This window comes from Ceratotherium simum, chromosome 12 (assembly GCF_057802395.1).
Source record: "Ceratotherium simum simum isolate JZ-2026a chromosome 12, ASM5780239v1, whole genome shotgun sequence".
In the NCBI taxonomy this organism is placed as follows: domain Eukaryota; kingdom Metazoa; phylum Chordata; class Mammalia; order Perissodactyla; family Rhinocerotidae; genus Ceratotherium; species Ceratotherium simum.
This window is the reverse complement of record NC_141911.1, coordinates 17,563,063-17,584,796: the sequence shown is the minus strand read 5'-3', so window position 1 is coordinate 17,584,796 and position 21,734 is coordinate 17,563,063. Positions and strand designations below refer to the sequence as shown.

At 38.9% G+C, this 21,734-nt stretch overlaps 1 long non-coding RNA gene across 2 annotated transcripts; it reads left to right on the top strand.

Moving 5' to 3' along the window:
* Positions 1-12,709: 12,709 nt before the first annotated feature.
* LOC147915790 (uncharacterized) lies at positions 12,710-19,859 on the top strand. Of its 2 annotated transcripts, XR_015553784.1 has the most exons (4): positions 12,710-13,003; positions 13,662-13,782; positions 17,303-17,461; positions 19,388-19,859. It is a non-coding gene; the product is annotated as an uncharacterized LOC147915790 (long non-coding RNA). The 2 variants fall into 2 exon arrangements; XR_015553783.1 differs by lacking the exon at positions 19,388-19,859 and having other exon boundaries at positions 17,303-18,257.
* The last annotated feature ends 1,875 nt before the right edge of the window (positions 19,860-21,734 follow it).

Here is a 21,734-nt window from a genome sequence, read left to right as displayed (position 1 = left end):
GTGGGACCTAAAAGACAAACTAACAAAAAGAAAAACTCAGACTCATAGAAAAAGAAATCAGATTTGTGGTTACCAGTGGTGGGGGATGGGGAGAAGGGGAATTGGATGAAGGGGGTCAAAAGGCACAAACTTTCAGTTACAAGATAAGTTCTGGGGATGCAATGTACAAGGTGATGACTATAGTTTACACTACTGCATGGTGTATTTTAAAGTTGCTAAGAGAGTAGATCCTAAGAGTTCTCATCACAAGAAAAATATTTTTTTTCTTTTCTTTTTGGATCTATATGAGATGACAGATGTTAACTAAACTTATTGTGGTAATCATGACACAAGATATGTAAGTCAAGTCATTATGCTGTACACCTTAAACTTATACAGTGCTGTATATCAATTATATCTCAATAAAACTAGAAATAAAAAGAAAAATGACTAGTGACTACCCTTCCTAATAGAATGACCTAAGGGACAGTACTATTAGATATAGTCAATAAAAAGCTCTGATCTTAGAATAATACCAAAAAAAAAAAAAGACTTCTGCTTCTAGCAGTTTCAGACTAGGTCATTCAGACCAATCCTCTTTCTGGAGACAAATAAAAAAATCTGTGTAAAACGTGAAAAGCATCTTCGCAAAAGCTTCAACCAGCTAAGACGACGGTAAGGAATTATAGAAAAAGACCCAGAATTTGAGCTAGGCATTCAGGCCCATTTTTGCCAAGGGAGTGTTTCCTGATCAGGAAGAGACAGCAGAGAGGTGGGCTGTGTTTTCAGGAGCCCCGTGGGGGTAAGGATGTAATGCAGGGCCTGCCAAGGGTGGGTGCCTAGTAACCCATCCTTCACTTGGGGGCTGGCTCCTAAAACACTGGCCTGTCAGAGTAAAGAGAATCAGATAGAATCGGGTCTTTGCACGGATTTCGACCCAGATTCCAGCAATCTTGGTGGCCAGCAAAATTCCAAGCCCTTACTTGGGTTGAGGTGACCCAGACTGCTAGTGCCCCAGGTGCTTGGCGAAAGTAATTCTTTAAAAATTCTCTGTGGAGAAAGATTATGTCCTTTTGTTCTCAAATTATTCTACAAATAATTTTTCAAGTAAAATAGCCAGCTTACAATCAGGAGGAGACCCACAAGTGTTAAGACTCCGTGAATAAGAACCAACAGTAATAACCAACAACAGAAACAGACTTACGAAGACTCCAAATAATGGAATTATCAGGCAGAGAATAATAGAGAAACTTCTTGTTTTGTTCCTGCTTTGGGAGAAAATTATTTTGGTGTCTCACTGTTCATTATGACATTTTTTCCTGGTTTCCTATAAATGACATTTACCAAGATAGATTGCTTCCCCCTTTAATTTATTAAGATTAAAAGAAAAAAGTAATGATTATTAAATCATGTCAAATCTCTTTTCAGTATATATGGTTTGATTGTGACTTTTGTCATGATCTTTGTGGATTTCCTAACATTAAACCACTATTGCATTTCTGAAATAAATCCTAATTGATGTTAGTGTGTTTTTAAAGAAATATACTTCTGATTTTATTTGTTAATATTGTTATATTTATACTCATAAGTGAGATTGGTGTGTGTGTTTTTTTTGGAGCAATTTGTCAGATTTTGGTATTGGGATCATAAAGATAACTGAAAAAATCTTCCCAAAAAATTTTTTATGGTGTATATTTGTTTCAGGTGGTCAGAATTATTAAAAATTATCTATTTCATTGGTTTACTTAATTTTAGAGTCTGCTCTTGTTGGTTTATAATTGTAGGTGATTTTGAGCATCTTTGCAATAGTATTTATTTTCTTGTGAAATGATTACGTCTTTAATTTAATATCTTTGGTTAGTTTGTTGGTCATACTCATAGATTTTTAAGAGCTTTCTGCATATTAAGGAAATTAACTACTTCCCATTATAAGTATTACAAATATTTCCCCAAGTTTTTAAAATTTTACTTTGTTTATTGCATTTTTTCCCCAATAAAATTTACAATTTTTAATCAATTTTATCTCTTCTGTGTTTTATGTTTTGCTTAGGAAGGCCATCCTCATTCTATAATCTTTAAAAACTCCCATATTTTCCCTCTTTTATCATTTAGTTTTTTGATGTTTAAATTGATGGTCTGTTTGGAATTTATTTTGAAGTAAAGAGTGAGAAAGGAATCCAATTAGTCTCTTGAGATGGCTATAATCAACTTTAAAACATGATATAATATATATTTTTACCTCAACTGATTTGAAATACTGATTTTTATTCTCATTTTTATTTTGATCTATGTCTTGACTTTCTGGTCTATTCTATTGATCTATCTTGTCATTACCAATACCAAACACTTTTAGTTTCTCTAGATTTATACATTTTAATTTCTAGATTTTCTAGTGGTTTATAATCCTGACTCTATTGCTATGTTTATTTCCACTTCATTTCATTATGGTTTTATACTATTTTTCTTTCATAATTATTGTGATTATCTTTGTGGCTTCTTACGTAGTCAGTTTTTATAAATGTTACATAAGTAATTGAAAAAAAGTATCTTTGCTGATGAAAATTTCCATATATATCTTTGAGGTCAAGAATGATACCTGGATTGTTCATATCTTCTATATCCTTATTTGTTATGTTTGTTTTCTGAATGCTCATTCAAATTCTGAGAGAGATATGTTAAAATCTCCAACTATGATGATGGATATGTCACATTTTAGCGTTCTACCAGCTTTTCAATTCAATGCTATGTCATTTGGTACAAGAGTGGTTATGTAACTCTTATCAATAACCATCCTTTCAATTCAATTTTTTTTTCTTGAAATCTACTTTGATATTACTGTAGTCACTTCTTTCTTTCTCTTTGCATTAGTTTGGTATATTTTAATCTATTCCCTTATATTACTATATCTGTCTCATTTGATTTAGGTATATCTATAAACACATAGCTGGACTTTGTTATGTCTTTTAATGTCAGCCTTTAACTGATCTGTATTTGTTTTGACTGCTGATATGATTGATCTTATTTCTGCCATCTTATTTTAGGCTTTTTGTTTTGTGTTTATAATGCTTTCTTGATTTTTTTCCTTGACTCTTGCTGGCTTTATTATGCTTTCTTTCTTTCTTTTTTTTTTTTTTTTCATTAGTAGACTTTACTTTTTAGTGCACTTTTAGGTTTACAGAAAAATTGAGCCTAAAGTACAGAGAGCTCTCATATACCTCCTCTCCTCCACCTCTCTACTCTACACACAGTTACCCCAATTTTCACATCTTATACTAGTGTGGTATATTTGCTATAATTCATGAGTGAGCATTGATGCATTGTTATTACCTAAATTCTCTAGTTTACATTAGGGTTCACTCTGTGTTGTACAGTTCTATGGGTTTGTCAAATGCATGATGTCATGTATTCTCCATTACAATATCTTACAGAATAGTTTCACTGCCCTAAAACCCCCCCGTGCACCACCTATTCTTCCCCTCCTTTTATGGAGCCCCCAGCCCCTGACAACCACTGATCTTTTTATTGTCTCTGTAATTTTACCTTTTCCACAATGTCATATAGTCAGAATCATATATTATGTTTTCTTGTTTAAAAATGTATTTTTTTGCCTCCCCATTTAAAAAAATTAAGACTATATTTTTTAGAGCAATTTTAGGTTCACAGCAAAATTGAGGGGAAGGTTCAGAGATTTCCCATATACTCCCTGCCTCCACCCATGCATAGTCTCCCTCTTTTATTGTACTTTCTTTATTCCTTTTTTCCCCCTCTCTAGATGTCTAGAAATTATATGCTAAATCTATTCTACTAGTGGGTATCCTTACATTTGAATAATAATTTTGGAATTACATTTCTCAAGCAAAACAAAAATTTAAACTCTGTCTGAAACCTCTCCCATCACTGTAAAGAGGAGAAGTTTAACATTCATTACTTATTTCTCCTTTTTCTGTTTCCTCAATGTCCACATTTAGTTGAAATAATCTGGATTTTTACTTCCAGTTTGAAATTAAAATGTTTAAACATGGTCTGTTCTAGTTAAGAATTCTTCTTTAACAATTGCTTTAAATGTTACAAGTATATTAGCTGATACTTAACAGTAAGCTTTACTGGGTTCACAGTTCACTGCTTTTTCTTTTAGACCACATCTTTTTATTTCTTGAGGTTTTTATTCTGATTCATTTGTTATTTCACCAGTCTGCCTCCTTGAGTAATTTTGTAAATAAAGGGTGTAGAGAAGAGAGTCTCTCTTAGTCTTCCAGTGCTGAAACTGACTTTCCTCTGTCCTCACAGAGGAGTGATCCTTGTACCTCAGAATGTTGTCAATGTTGCTCCACGGTCTCTTGGCATTTACGTAGCAAATGCGAAATTCAGTGTCAGACCCAACATCTTTTCTATGAGATAACCTGTTCATTTTGAAGCTTGTAAGATTTTCTATTTATCCATTGAATTAACGTTTCTCATCAGGACATGACTAGATATGTGTTTTCTTCTATTAGACTTTCCTTCAATATGCCAAGCTCCTCCTTGCCTTAGAGGCTTTACACTAGCTCTTCCTTCTTTTCAGAATGATCTTCCTCCAGACATTGCAAAGCTGCCTCCTTCCCATCAATAGGTCTCAATTCAAACCCATCAAATCCTTCTCTGATCACCATATCTAAAATATCTCCTGATCATAGTCATTCTTGATCACATCTATTATCCTGTTTTATTTTCTTCGTAGAGTTTGTCATGGTCTGATATTCTCATATTTGTTTATACGTGCTGATTGTTTTCCCTTCCCACCAGAATATAAACTCCATGAGGGCAGAGACTTTTCCTATTTTATTCACTGTGTGTCTTTGGCTCCTGTAATAATGCCTAGCACATAGGAGGAGCTGAATGAATGAAGGAGAAAAATACGAAAATCAGAAGCTGCTTTTCTTCTTTCTATGATTTTCCATGTGATCAATCTTCTTTCCTCTATTTAATTTTCTAACCTCCTAAAACTGCCTTCCATTATTCTGGTCTGCCTCAAGACTTGGTGAGAAGTAAAGTAGCTACACACATATACACACACACTCACATACTTGCAAGAGAGCAAATACAAGCACACAGAATGAAGTTAAAGGAACTCTAGCATAGGCGAGAGCTGAATTATTCACCTGAATTAATAAAGTTCACAAAATCTCTGGAGTATTTGGTAGAACTCCTGTCCTCTGTTGCACGTTATTTAAATTATCTGAAATACGATCCAGTTTGTATTTCTGTTTACTGTCTAGTCATAGCCACAGAGTATTGAATGTTGCTTTTGTTGTACCTTGCAAATATGATTTGACAGATATCAAGACTATATTGTAAACTGATCTGTTTTTGTTAGAGATTTAGCTTAATATGATTTGGTTTGACCAACATAACCAGGCTTTGGCAATGCAAGTTACTCTCAGAAATCTAATATTAATATTAAGGCCATTTGCTTCAGCTATTGTATCTGGAGCATGTGGTTAAGACTAGAAACTTGGACTCTCCACACTGGTATTTTTGCTTTACCACAACATTATCTCATTTAAAGGACCAGAGTTGAAATTATAAGCTGTTATAACTAATATTTTGCAATTAGAAAGTTTTATTCCATTGGTACATAGTAGATGTGCTATAAATTTGTTGAATGTATGCATGGATGAATATAAATAAATACTAAAAAGAACTCAAGCTATGATTAGTTATGTTTCACTTTTTTGTTATTAAATCTTTCTGGGATGATTAGGGGTCTCTCTGAAGAAATAGAAGGAAGACAGGTGAGAAGGATGGGAAGAGTGGACAACACTGTGCTTGGATAGATATAGGCAATGACTTTAGTTGATTTTCTGTAAAATTCTCATCATCTGTTTTTACGCCACTCTATAAGTTGTAGCGATTGCTGAGTAGGAACTGTAATACCTGCATTAAAGCTAGTGGTCATTAGTGCCATTCGCCAAATATTACCAGTTCTCCGTCTTCTGGGCTTGTGGTAGGATCATATTTCCTTGTGCCCTTGTGATTGTGTCAGCCTATGTGACTACTTGTGAACAGAGCTGAAAGCAGAAATGATAATGACAAATGTCACGGTTAGGCAGAGCATTTCATTAGTAAGGTGAGACCTCTCAGAGCTCCCTTTTCTTCTGGCATGATCATGAGCAGGGTTCCTGATAGTCGCTGCTCCATAGCCTGGGTCTTGGAGGGAAGGTGATTTAGAGTTCCCAGCCGAGTACCAAGAATCATGTATTGATCATGTACTGTGAACCAGAAATAAATCTTTCTTGTTTAAGACAGTGAGCATTGGGGTGGTTTGTTAGTGCAGCATACTCTGGCCCATTCTGACCAATTCACAGAATTTATATAACCTTCTCAAAGGAAAATCTTTGCCTCATCTCTTGCTTTGAATGCTATTTCTGGCCCATCTCTCCGGCACCCAACTCTCTGGCCTGTTTCTTAAGGCCCTCCAACAGCTTTTGGATTTTACCTCCTCATTCCGTCTGGAATCTTACTGCCTTGCCCAGCTGATGGGCACAAATACAACACATAAAACTTTTTTACAACTTTAGGATTTGAGGCGTGTACTCTCTCTTCATCTCCAATTCCTTTCATTCTTCATTCGTGAAACAAAATGTTGAGTGTTTGCTATGAGCCAGTTTTAACCACCAGGATAAAATGGCGAAGATAAAGTTGGTATATAGGAATGATGGTATACAGAAATTTTTGTACTATTCTTGCAACTTTTCTGTAAGTATGAAATTCTGACGAAATTGAAAAGGCTTTTACAGGGCACTAACTGGTCTGGCAGCATGTGCCTTTACTGGCCAGAATCATCTGGGTTGGTAGCCTCAGTTTAGTACTTGATTCAAACTCTTGGCCAAATTATATAGTTTGGCATTGCAGTTCCTCTTTCTGTATCCGTGCTAGTCATTGTCCCTGCAAAACCCTGTGGCCCACACATGGTAATAAAATAAAAGAAAATCCATTTTAATTTTTTAAATTTTATTTATTTATTATTTCCCCCAAAGCCCCAGCAGATAGTTGTAGGTCATAGCTGCACATCCTTCTAGTTGCTGTATGTGGGACGCGGCCTCAGCATGGCGGGAGAAGCGGTGTTTTGGTGCGCGCCCGGATGGAACCCCGGCCGCCAGCAGTGGAGCGCACGCACTTAACCGCCAAGCCACAGGGCCGGCCCAGAAAATCCATTTTAAATTACACTTTGTATCAAAACAAAAAAACAAATGAGGGGTCAGCCCAGTGGTGTGGTGGCTAAGTTCACGTGCTCCGCTTCAGTGGCCCGGGGTCTGCGGGTTCAGATCCTGGGCGTGGACCTACACACTGCTCATCGAACCATGCTGTGGCAGCGTCCCATGTACAAAACAGAGGAAGATGGGCACAGATGTTAGCTCAGGGCCAATCTTCCTCAGCAAACAAACAAATAAAAAATCTTTTTCCTTTTTGTTTTTTTATGTTTTTAAAGAAGTGATATAAAATATACACAGAAAATCAAGAAAAGACACAGGAAGCCTAATAAAAAATGAAAATTACTCATAACTAATCAGTCAGTGATAATTGCTGTTAACTTATTGGCAAATTTCCTATCATACATTTTTGGTTTTCAATTAGCAGTATTAATTATCTGTGGTGTGTAACAAATAACCCTGAAACTTAGCTGCTTAAAACAATAAATACTTACTATCACACAAGAGTCTGAGATTAGCTTAGCCGAGTGATTCTGGATCAGAGTTTCTTATGAGATTGTATCAGTTGTCAGCTGGGGTTGCAGTCATCTGATAGGACTGGAGAACTGGCTTCCAACCTCATTCATGAAGCTGTTGGCAAGAAGCCTTCACCAGGTAGGCCTCTCCACAGAGCTGCTCCCGTAACACGGAAGCTGGACTCTCCCAGTGAGCGCTGAGAGAGAGAGGGAGGGGAGAGGGAGAGAGAGAGAGAACCAAGACAAAAGCTGCAGTCTTTTATAACCTAATCTTGAGAGTGACATATCTTTTCTGTTGTATTCTACTGGTCCTACAGGCTAACCCTGGTACAATGTGGGAGATGACTATAGACGGGTGTGAATGCCCAGAGGCAGGAAACATTGGGGACCATCCTGGAGACTTGCTACCATATAGCATTCTATCACAGGCATTTTCCCACCTTGTAAAATATTTCCTATGACATTATTTTAACATAGTAATAATATTTAATTTATTAATAATTTTATTAATCAAATTAATGTTTTGATAATTAATATTTAATTGTATTATATTGCTATAGGCCTTCAAACTCATGTACAAAGGAACATTATAAAGTGATGAGGCTGTTATTTTAAAAAATTACACCAGAATTTGTCCATCCATCCAAAAATCAGTGCTGTCCTTGAAAGTGCTCATTTTGGGAACCTATGAACTTATTCAAGTGATATTGGGCTGTTGTTACAAACATGCCTGGGATTCTTCTTTTGAAATTACAGCTAGAGTCTTGCAGCATATTATTTTCAGTAAATTCAAAGGTGATATGAAGCAGTTACGTTAACACGTAGAACATGTTGAATTTATTCTTGATCTTCTGCTGTTCAGTTGCAATACTGAGCCAGATGTATTAGTCAAAAATGTGTTTTTGACACTCAACGGCAGCTTAACAAAATGATATTTCTTTGCAAAAATCAGTCATCATATGAGTGAACTACATATGGGATGAACATCGTTGATTCAGAGATTTCAGCTCTGTGGGCTCTGGATGTGCCCCTCTTTCCATCCCCACCCTCACCTTAGCCATCTGCCCAGTGAGCATCCTGAAGTGTTTTTTCCTTCAGTATACCTCTTAAAATAAATACTATATTTAAAGAAGCTTACATCTGCCAAAGAATAATATTGTGTTTATGTTAGCCATCAATTTTGTTGGCAAAAGGAAATCATGGACTATAAAAGCAGCACTGGGGCAGAATCAAGTCTTCTTTGACTTTGTTTCCCCATGGTGCCGGGCACACAGCAGATACGTGCTTGTTGAATTAATGACACATTGAAATTCTGGTGACATTCGTTGAAATTCTGGTGTCATAAAATATGACACGTAAGCTAATGATACTTGCTTGGTAGTCTAAATATTAAAAGCAATCATGCTGACATTTGGTATCACGGTTTCCTTTTTTTCCATCTAACGTTGTGACATCATAGAATTTCTTCATTTTTCTTGGAGTCTTGTGGTAACATTAGTTGGGCTAAAGTAGATAGCATGCTGAAAAACATGGACGTTTCCCCATCCCCAAACTCCCCAAATAAAACACAATCACCACCAAAACAAATCAAATACCCCAATTAATATCAGAATTTTTAAAAAGCTGGAATCCTATTCTAACTTTCTTTGAAGCTGAAATAGGTTGAGTTGTGCCTTTGCCACACTAAAAATTATGACAGTTATTGTTTTTCTCTAAGACATCCAGAAAGATGCGTGTGTACACTGTACATGTAATCATAGTCTTTTCAAACAATTTTTCTGGGGACAGGATGAGGCAGTGGGGAAATAAGCAAATTGCTACCATTCTCCCAGAAAGCCTTTGTTGTATCAGCAGTTCTATTTTGGAGGACAAAAATAATCCAATTTCAAGGCTGGCATAAGTATTATGCTCATCACTCACTCACTTCCTTACATAGGTGGCAGAAAATTCTGTGATTTCATGCCAAGCCTTCCCACAAAGACATGGCATGGCTTTTTGCTTTACTTGGTTTCTTCCTACTTTAAAGTAATAATTTATACTTCCCAAAAGAATTAGAGGCAGCTTCAATGTTGAAACATTGAGAGAAGACCCTTAAGAATAAAAACAGAACAAATCCTAATGAAAGGAATAGAAATTCCCAATAGGAGTTCCATAATGAGACAAGTCATTGGCGCTCAGAAGCAGTCTGAATAATATGCATTTAATGAGGCTGTGGTGAAACCATGGGGAACTAGTCATTCCCTCATTGCAAATGAGTAGATCTTGTCAGCTTCATCCTCAATCATTGGCCAGCTCTCTTTCTCTCTTTTAAAATATGTCTTTACACTCACCGAAAAGTTGACAGAATAGAACAAGAACTCCTGAATACCTTTTACACAAATCACCAAATTGTTTACATTTTCTCCTGTTTTCTTGCTTGATCACTCTGTCTCTTTCTTTCTCTCTCTCCACACACACACACACACACACTTTTTGGGGAACCATCTGAAAGTAAGTTGAAGACGTCATGTCCTTTACCATGAAATACTTGAGCATTGTATTTCCTTCAAACAAGAAAAGGACATTCTCTTACATAATCAGTACAATTATCAAAATCAGGAAAATTAACAATGATACTATACTTACCTAATCTATGGATCTTACTCAAATTTTGTCAGTTGTCTGACTAATGTCCTTTAGAATAAAAGAAAATAAAAGTTTTCTGATCCAGGATCCCCTCCAGGATGGCATATTGCATTTAGTTTCATGTCTGTTTGGTCTCTTTTAATTTGGAAAAGTTCCTCTGTCATTCTTCTCTCATGATCTTAAAAATTTTGAAGAATATTTTGTAGAATGCCCTCCAATTTGGGTTTGTGGTCAGATTTAGGTTACAATTTCTGGTAAGAATATCACAGAAGTGATAGCATCCTCCTTCGTGCAGCATGTCAGGAGGCACATGATGTAGGTTTGTTCTAATGCTGGATGTTAACTTTGACTAGCTTTTTGAAATTCTACCTCCTATTCTGTGATATGAGGCAAAATGATAGCTTCTGGGACCCTTGGACTCACAAATTGAAGGCAGCCCTGTACTGGATATTCTCCATTTGTTCCCATCTTTCGTGTATTCTCTTGCCTTCTTTGCTCAGTTCCATACACTAGAGGCTGATTCCTGGTGACTGCATCACCTGGGCCCCTCTGCTTTTGGCTTCAGAACAGATTCAGCCAATAGGAAATACCAACAGGAGATTATATCTTTGCCCCATATCTTTGGCAGTGGCTACAGTCCTCTATGACCACAGCCCCTGCTCTCCCCCAGTTTGTCTGGCTGTTTCAGCCAGTGGTAGTGGCTTCCCACTTCTACTAGTCTGAAGGTGCCTCAACATGCTTTGTTGGTTCCTTTAACTGCCCACACCTCTAAAAGTAGTCCCTTGTTGAAGATTCTTCATTTTTTAGATCTGAGTTGAATTCTGTTTCCTGCCATGACTCTTACTGGTCCAGGGCTCACTATTTGTGGTATTTCTGGGGGACGTATCTGGAGAAAGAGACAACCTTTGGAAAAGTGTGGACAGAAAAGCCATGATATGACTTATCATTAAGAAGAACAAAAGCCAGTTGTTGATCATTTACTACATGAAGACACCAAGTGGAGTCCTGAAGAACTGCAAGACATATTTCTTTTCCATCAAAGTGCTTAGAATGGAATTGAGGAAGCAGATGGTCCATGAGAGAGGAATTTGGAAAGGACATCTTTGAAGACTGGAGCAATGAGGGAGTTTTCTTGGTTACAGCAGAGGAAATGCAGGAATTAAAGTGTATAGTATCTTCTGTTGGCCAGGCGTGTTGCCCAACACTTTGCATTGTTCTCTCTCTTATCTCATAGTAACCCCTTTTTACAGATGAGGACACAAAGGCTCAGAGGAATCAGTGATTCGCCTGAAGTCCTAGATATAACTCGTGAATGTGCTGGAATTCAAACCTAGTTTTCTCTGAATCTAAAGCCCATACTCTTTTAATTATAAAAGCAATAAGGAATGACAAGGAGAGTTCTATAAAGGAGAGATGGTGGGAGAAATGTCAGGGAAGTAGAAATGTTCCTGACGTTTGGAGTCATTAATTGCTGTGGAAAAATAAAAAGCACTCCAGAAGGACCAGAGCATAGTGGAGCCTATGCAGTTTGCACAGGCCAGTCTCTGGGTATAGAAATCAGGGTGAGTGCTACTGCCTATGATCAGAAGCCAATGATCAACTGATATAGAGCAGATGAAAGATTATGCAAGATGAACGTTGGCCATCCACTAGAGTGGGATTGTCCAGACACCTTATTAATGGTTGGTGAAAATATCCTGAATATAACAATCTGCCATTTTTGCAGCCATTTAATTAGAAAAAGATAATGTTTAGATGAGAAATAGTCAAATGTTTTATCACCAGATATCCAGAGTTAATAACAATTAGATTAAAATGTAGTCCAAAGGGGGCCGGCCTGGTGGTGCAGCAGTTAAGTGTGTGCACTCTGCTGCTGGGGCCCGGAGTTTGGATCCCGGGTGTGCACCGATGCACCGCTTGTCAAGCCATGCTGTGGCGGCATCCCGTATAAAATAGGGGAAGATGAGCACGGATGTTAGCCCAGGGCCAGTCTTCCTCAGCAAAAAGAGGAGGATTGGCATGGATGTTAGCTCAGGGCTGATCTTCCTCACACACACACAAAAAAAAATGTAGTCCAAGGGATTGTGGACTATAATTGTATAATTGACTATATAAACCATGAGTACTTAGATTTACATGGCATCTTTCCTCCAAAGATTTAAAGACTGGCAATCAAAGACAGGTAAGATAATTTTAAGTGGCAAAGCAAAGGCCAGTCTTAGAATTAAACATAATTAAACTAATGCAGATATAGCATTTTACAGTTCAAAGTGCTTAAAATATCCATTATCCCATTCCTTCTTCACAAGGATTTTGTAAGACAAATGCTGTTAATATTATAACCATTTTACAGTTGTCTAGTTCTAAATTACTATTTTTCATTGAATGGGCAGAATAAGTCTCATCATGCCTGCGTTAGGGTCTGTTGCCTTCTTCTAGGCTCCTTCACTCTCCTCCAAGTCACTTTCTTCACTTTCTAACACCTTTTACCTTGTCATAGTCTCTTACTTTCAGCTGACCATCTTTCCCTGCTGAGGTATTAACTGATAATGTAATAAGTGATAATAACTTAAGATATCACCTTTCCTAAGGGAATCTGAGTTTTAACGGAGAACTTTAAAATGAGGAGATCGCTACTCAAAGAAAGGAAGCATTAGTGGTGCAATCACAGGTGACTTGGTACCACATTCTGCGGTAAGGAAATCCTATATACCACCTGTTTATAAAGAGAGTCTGGGCATGGCCATCAGAAGTGCAGAGAACATGGCATAGACCTTCCGTGAGGTAGAGAAGATGGAGAGGAAATGCTTTTGGTTTGCTTCTTTTTTCCTGCAGACCTGTTTGCTTTTCTCTGGGGATGTGAGGGATTTGGAGGGGTGGTCCCTGGAGGCATCTGAGCCTTGTTGAGATGGCCTTGGCCTTAGCACCACATACTCCTTTCTCTTCTTAAGGGAACAATAGAAACGATGACAAATGGATGGCTCCCACTATAAGAACATTCTAATGGAGAATCGTTACCTTATTTACTGCTGCCAAAGAGTAATTTAGAAATGAAAACTTGGAAGGCCACCTTCCAGATCCTGCCGACATCTGGCTTTCCCACAAAGCTGTCACAAGGAAGAATAATTTGGTTTTTGTAAAGCATGTCTTTTGTAATGTGTAGCTGTCCTCTTGGTTACAACAGGTAATTTCTCTTAGGTTAGGAGCACAATGTTGATTTATTGGGTTTAGCCTAAAATTCCTGAAATGGACAAAGTATGAGACGTTATTTTTTTTTTTTTCCCTTATTTGGTAGGAAATAGAACCCAAAGATCTTAGGAATAATTATAGTAATTCTCTCCTGTCTTTACAGACCCAAGCAAAGGAAAGCAGTGCAGAGCTGATCTCTGTCCTTAGCTCCCAAGAACCTCAAACCACGAGTTTCTCCTGGACACTGCATGGGGCAAAAAGCCATTTCTATGGATGGAAAGCAGGTCATAACAAAAGGGAGATCTAGTATGTGCCTGGGGAGAGTGGGAAGACTGGTTTTTAATGAGTGTGCTTACTGGACAACTCCTACTCTTAGCCTGGACCCAATTGGAATATTCGAAATTGATACCTCCAGAGGATCTGAGCCATATGGTCCCTGTACTTATATAGAGACCAGACTTTTGAGAAGTATCTCTTTCCACACATAGGAGAATGAGGTGTTTTTCTTCCACCCAATGGTAGTACAAGCACAGAACAACTCCCCACAGGGTTTTCATGTGGGATCAATAGTTTGTTTCTTTCCCCTTACTTGAGATGAGGGTAAGTTCCTAAAAGAGATTTTATTCCTTACTGCTGAAATCTTAGTACATGTTGCTTTCGTCCTTCATCCTTCAGCATCACGAGTGAACACTCATTCTTCTGACATTGGTCAATCCAGGCTCAATTCCAGCTGGGCGGTCTGCATTCCTAACCAATGTTTCTACATCTTTTATTTAGTGACCCAGAAATGCTGTCTCCCAAATTCGGGCCGTGCAAAGTTTGAGTCCTTCTCTTCCACGCTAAAGTTAAAATGTAAAGTATAGTAAAAGGTAAAGAAAGATTAATTTAATATAAACCCAAGGCAGAGGCAATGCTGCTCACAGCTTTGCCATCTGGAGTTTTGGTAAATTAGATTTAGATAATCTTTTACAAACTGGAGTTCACCTTCAAAGAGGCCAAATGCTATTTCCTGTCAGTTTTCTTAATTACCTGTCAAGCATAATTCCTCCTCTCTCAGCCTAGAACTGATTATAGTGAGGGAGGCATAAGCTACGGCTGATCCGGCCGTCATTTATAGCAAAACAAAGTGGCTCAAATCAATGTGGTGCTGCTGTCAGCCAAATTTCAGAATAAAATACTTGAGGGGCAGCTGCTCTCTCCTTCAGAAAACTGTACAGCTTTAGAGGTTCTTTATTGTCTGAGGTTTCCAGATCCACGCCCCCCTAAAAAAAATCCCTCACAAATGAGCAAATTCCATCTATCTACGTGCAAGGACTGTGAGTCATGGAGCCCAGAGAAGCACAATAGTCCATTATGAGGGTGAGAAGAGGTAGGTGTTAAACAAGATCACAAAAGAACCCCAGTCATCACTTTCAGCTCAGCCTACGTATCCTGGATGTGAATCTCCATGGCACATTCAGGTTCTTGCAATGGTGCTCATTTTAGTCTTATGATTCAGACTTTCTGTGTATTCGTTTAAACGCTATAGAAATAGGTTGTATACAAAAGCAGAAGGCAACAGCAGGCTCAGAGAGCAAACATATCCTCCAGTGGAGGTGGAGAAAGAGAAAAGAGAGGAAGAAGTGTTAGCATATTGAGAATTTCCTCTTGTTGCTTTGTGCACAGTGACATCCACAAATACAGGCCCAGACAGGGGTATAAACCGGCTAAAATATACTTCTGGTTCCATTTGTCTCTCACTTTGAGGAATTTCTGTGTTTTTTCTCTGGGGAAGTGATAGTACTGATTTGGGATCTCTCCCCATATTAAAATATTCCAGTTTCTTCTTGAGAAGATATGAATTATTCTGCACTGTGTTCTTCCATTCATCTACTCTTGAGAGAGGGGAGTAAAAAAAAAGTAACATTCAGGCATTAAAAATTGGGCGCGCACACACACACGAATGTTGAAGCTGTAACCTCTGAGGGAATCAGATAAGTCTGTTCACGGACATTCCCACTCATCTTGTTCATGCCAACTCGTGCCTCACCGGGAATGGCCTTTGAGCCAGTGCTGTACCCAAATGCCGCTAACTCTTCCAAGTTCACCTTAGGTCTCTATCCTCCACAAAGCCTTCCAACACAACCTTGGGACTCCTTTGTGTCACTATTGCACAGATTCTGTATTTGTTTTCCACCTACAAAGTAAGTAATTCCAAGTCTGGCACCATATCTTTGGTAAATGTCTTTTATAGTCACACAGCAGCAAGCACAGAACACATAGGGGTTCCTCAATAAATCTTTGCAGGTGTGAGTCATAGAGAACAAGTAGGGCTAGGAATTTACTGCTAGAAAGAAGAGAAGGGGGAGGAAGGGATGTAGAGGATGTAGAAGGGATGGGAAACTCAGCCTAAAGCCTCTAGCTGACCATTTGCTTATGAAATGCCTTCACCTGTTCTGGGAGAGAGTGGAATGTGAATTTGTTTCCACAGCCAACAGCTGAAGGGTAAAAATGTCCCAGCTGAAATCTCTTTCGCAGGCATCAGTCTGGTTTTTGACCATTTGGGCTGCCATCTGCTTGGGTTGAGTTCCCTCAGGGGTAGGCTGGGGGACATTTGTGCTGCTGGACCCGGTGGGGGAGGCATTGAGAAGACAGCGTTGGTGCCAGCATGGAGAGGGTAGTTCTCCACCATCATCCCTCTGAAGCGAGGGTCAGAGGCTCCACTTGTCACCCTCTCCACCTCCATGCCTCCCAGGGATTTTGACAATTGGGAAGGCTTCCTAACAATGGTTTATTTCTGAAAAGAAACAAGAAAGAAATATCGGGAGTCAATGTCCAGAAGATTCCCTGCCACCCTAGAGAAACAGTGGTCTGAGCATTGTCCTTTGTCCTGGAAGGTGTGTCTGTGACTGTGATTCTGAATTAGTCTTGCTCCATGAGGAAAAAAATCAAGGCACAAAATCTGTGGGGATTAATAGCCATGAGCCATGCCAGAAGATATAAGGGAATTTTAGCTCTGATGGAAAAAAAATCTTATGCTAATGAAAATATGAGGAGTTACTGAATATAAGATGTATTGATATAGATGTGTACACGTATAATGTATGTATATATGTACATATTTATATATACATATATAATTGATATATTACATGTGTATATTATATGATACATCACACGCACAGGCCTATGGGCAGTTGACAAGTATGAGATGAGGAAACAAGTCGATCAATAATTTTGAGGCCTCTGCTGTGTGACCTGCACTGTGCTACGTGCTCTAAAGCATAAATATAAAGGGCCAGGTGTCCAGATTGCTCTGCCCTTAGAATTAGTTCTTAATAAAGAAAAGAGGCTGAATACAGCTTCATGGGAACATCTAATGGTCCTGGCCAGAGAAGTACCTCAAAGCAGTACCAGTAGGACAGAAGGTGGAACCACTGAGTCAGGGATGTGCAAATGGATGGATTGGACCGCAAGTCCCATGTTTGAATGGTGCCAGCCCATGTGTAGTGGGGTTGTCAGTGGATGATTTGGGGAGACTCCCCTTGCTCTCAAGTTGTGTCCCCTAGCCGTGTTTCATGACACCTCCCCTGTTTAATCATTTGAAATTCCCCTTTTAGAGTCACTACTTCAGTTTACATAACAAAAGGGCATTCTAAGCCCCTCTATTCCCCTGTTTTCAGCCTTTTAAAGCCTATTTTCTCCTGGCGAACACAAAACATGCCCTCCTTTAAAGTTATGTAATATTTTAAAGTAAACAAAATGTTGTTACTAACAAAAAAAACAAAGCAAATATTTGATTTCAATCTCTTTTTCAAATTACAGAGAATTCCCCACCCTTTCCTGATGGAGAATCACTACACAGATGCACATGGGGGGAAGCCCCAGATGTGAAGGGACTTTATCCTGATTGCTGCAGTTTCCCCAGCTACTGGAAGGATCTCGAGCATCACAGGGGCTCTTGTTTGTCCTTTGTCCTGGAAGGTGTGGCTGGAACTGTGAATCTGAATTAATCTTGCTCCACGATGAAAAAGACAAGGCACAACATCTGTGGGCACGTTTTATTTACAGAGAAGTAGAAGTAGTGGGGCTGTGTCTTGGACAGTCTATTCTAGTCTTCTTTAGTCAACATGGGCTGGTGTTTTCCAGGGAGGACTCCGAAAGCTGCCCTTAGCAGAGGAGATACAAGGCTCACGTTTCCATAGGGTGAACGGAAGGAAAACAATATCAAGCTATCAATGGCTGTGTAACTATAAGACTGTGCTCAGAGGAATAGGCTAGGGCAGTGTTGGTCCTAGGATAGGTTTCAAAGAAGCAGGTACTTTGGCAAGCGAGAGGGGAAATTGTCTCTTCTGGGGATGGAAGTGAAACAGAGAGGGTAGTGGCTTTGGAGTGAAACAGATCATCATCTCGTCCCCCCCACTGCTTCGCATCTCTACATTAGGATCCAGAGTCCTTTCCATTGGTTACGCCTCCAGCCTCATCCTCCGTCCTGCTCCCTCTTGCTCACTGTTTCAGCCCCACCATCTCTGTGCTGTTGTCGCTCCAACACGCCGCACCCACTACCACCTCATGGCCTTTGCTCTCGCTTGGAAGGCTCTTTCCCCAGAGACCTGAGTGGCTTTTTCACTCACTTCCTTCAGGCTCTGCTCAGGTATCACCTTCCCACAGAAGCCTTCCCTGGGCACCTCACCCAAAATCGCACCCCTTGTTCTGTCACTCTCAGTCTGCTTTATTTTTCTTCATGATAATCCGCACTCCCTGCCTATACATCTATATCTATCTCTATATACAAATCCATGCATATTTGTCTATTTTCTATTAGAATGTGAGCTCCCTGCTATATTCCCAGGTCCTACAACAGTGCCTGGCTCATAACAGGCTCTTATCAAATGTTTGTGGACCAAAGGACTAACGTAAACATAACTTGGAATCCAGGCCTGGCTATTTATGGCTTGTGTTATCTTGGGCAAATTCCTTAACCTCCTTAACCTGACCTTTGTTATCTGTAACCCACGCTGATTACACCTATCTCAGTAGATTGTGGTAAGGATATAGCACAGACAAGCCCCTAGTACGGTGCCCGACACATGGCAAATGACGGCTATGATTTGTGTGTGTGTGTGTGTGTGTGAGGAAGCTTGGCCATGAGTTAACATCCATTGCCAATCTTCCTCTTTTTGCTGAGGAACTTTGGCCCTGAGCTAACATCTGTGTCCATCTTCCTCTACTTTGTATATGGGACACCACCACAGCATGGCTTGATGAGTGGTATGTAGGTCTGCACCAGGAATCCGAACCTGCAAACCCTGGGCCGCTGAAGGGAAGCGCGTGAACTTAAACACTACGCCACTAGGCTGGCCCCCAATGATGGCTATGATTTTCAGCTTGGTTTAGGACTTTAAATAATCTGTGCTTGTTATCTACAGCTCTGAAAGGTTTTCTAGCCTAAATTCTGTTCAGTGACTTTCTTGAGCCAGGAGTGCAGGGTGGTGGCAGATCTCCTATTTACAAGTATGATGGAAATGCCAGTTTTAGTAAGATGCTCAAAGGACAAAAAAATCACAAGCTTCAGTTTTTCTTAAAAATAACACACCATCTTTTTCCCAGGGGAAGGGGGACATTTTGACCTTCTTCGTTATTGTTTCAGTTTATGGGAAGAGCATGTGGGTGAGTGTGCTTGTGTGCGTGTCTCTTGCAAGCTCATGTCTAATCGACCTCTAGGGAGTGCTGGCTCTATGATACACTTTGTCCTGGAAGAAATGCCCCTAGAACATGTATTTATTTCTGTTTTATTTGATTGTTGGTTGTGTTGGAGGATGGCGACAGTTGGGAAATATAATAGAAAGAAATCTAAGAATAGAAAGAACTAGATCAATCTTAGTGCACTTTTTCTTTTTTTCTTTTTAGAGACAGACAATACTTGAAATTGTGGTTGCGAAGACCAGGTTTATTTGTCTATATAAAAAAAGAGACTCATGAAGAAAACCTAATGGATAAGTAAGGCAAAATTTATGGCCCCAAATATACTAGGATGTGACAGAAAAGACTAATATTTTGTTTCCTGAAAAATGTTTTATATCATGCAGTGTTGCAGAGTTTGTGTTTGTTTATTTGAGAGTTTATATCTTGGGACATTAGTCACAAGAGTTGCTACTTTCTTTTAACATGAAAGATAAAAAGAAAATCTTGGAGATATAGTCCTGGGGAAAACAAGATATAGAGGGGCAGGCTTGCTGTGGAAAACATTGCTTTATAAATAATTGATCTTCAAAATTTCTTGAAACTAGAGAAATATCATATATGGATTTTCATGCTTTATGAAACACCAGTGAGAATATTATTTACTAAAAGTGTTTGAGCATAAAAGTATAATTTTTTCAGGCACTGATGATTAAAATTTTTACTTATTTTCTTATTTCTCACTTCTTGGATTATCTAATTTTAACATTTGTTTTCTTTTTTCTTCTGCTTCCTATCTCCAAAGGTAGGATTGGCTTATCTTTTGTTTATGAAAACAATATCTGGTGGAGTCCCAGATTGAAATTCAAGGCCTCACTGAGCATCTTCTAATTGTCCTAGCTGTAATTGTAAGGTCAGCTTGGATGCTGATTAATTGCGTGACTTGACTTTGGGCAAATCGCTGCTCTTCTCTATGCTTCCATTATTTGTTCTACAGGAAGAAGGATATAGCTAATGAAATTATTCATTAAAAAATATTGAGAAATGATGCTAATGCAGCATATTACTGAAAAGAAAATTCCTCGATTTTGTACTTGCTTTAGGGAAAGGAGGATAAAAGAAAGACTTGGCAATTAGATTCTGTTCTGCAATAGAAGGGCAGCTGTCAGGTGAATCCCTGGTGCCCTCAGAAGACAAAAATGGGGTGTCATGGGCCCAGCAACAATGGGTCTGTCTGTCAGAGGCTTTTGGCTCTGCTAGTCCCTCACTCTGCTGGCCACTCAGAGAGGAGAGTTTTTGGACAGAGAAAGATGCCAAGACATAATAATTTTCAATGGTAAATTTTATTCTAGGGTAATCATCATTGTGGCAAGTCAAAGCAATTCATAAGCATGAAGCACAAGATAAATTAATAGATGACGTTTGCTCATATTTTTTGGTATGAAGTCTGGAAGCCAAGTGTTTAGGCCCACATAATGAACATCACTATTTTTGAACAATAAACAAGACAAACGTACTAAAAAGGAGGTAATTACTGAATGTAGTATTTTGGAGGTGTGATGGCCACTGAAGATCGTTTGGCACAATCCCGACAGTTGTTGCCTTGGGTCTTGTTCTTCTTATTTCTCGTCTGGATAATTGAAACAGCCTTGCACTTGGACCTCTTTCTCACCAGCCCTCCCGTCTGTCCTCACACTGCTGCCAGAGAGATCTTCACAAAATATAAGCTTGATCAAGTCACACTTCATTTAAAACTCTGCACTGGCTCCTCATCACCACCAGACTGAAGTGCAAATTCCTTAATGAAGTGCTCAATGAAGACTGGTCTTTAAAAATTTGTCTGAATTTGGAAAATGTCATTGGGAGGGTTACCAGCAATTTTTATTGTTGTTATGTTTTTAGTTTGCTTGTTTTTGCTTTCTAGGAATAGAGATTAGAATTTATCTTTGGGAAAGCCCCTTTATTCAGAAAGACCGTCACGACAGTCACCTTTAGTTGTGCAGAAGAAATAAGAGAAGGAATAAGGACTTAAATATTATTCTTGCGGATGGCTGAAATTGATGAGATACCCAAGTGAAAATGTCCTATTTAATAATATAATACCTATAACTAAAATTTATTGAGCCAAATTCCATGTGCCAGATACTCTTCTAAGCTTTTTTTTTTCATTGAGGTAACATGGATTTATAACATTATGTAAATTTCAGGTGTACATCACTATATTTCAGCTTCCGTATAGACTACATCACGTTCACCACCAAAGGCCTAGTTGCCATCTGTCTAAGCTTTTTGTATTAATTGATTTAATCCTCTTTTACAATCCCTTACTGTTGACGAAATAGAGACACAGAGAGGTTCAATCAATAACGTGTCCAAGGTCATACAGACAAGTAACTGGTAGAACTGAGATTTCAGTCCAAGTAGTGTAACTCCACACTCCTAAACACTATGTTCTATAGTCTCCATCAGCAGGGCAAGGCCCCTGTAGAATTCAGGACACCCTTCCCACACACCAATCTGGATATCTGACGGCTCCTTTTTCTAAGCATTGTACATGAGAAGTGAGATCTGCAGC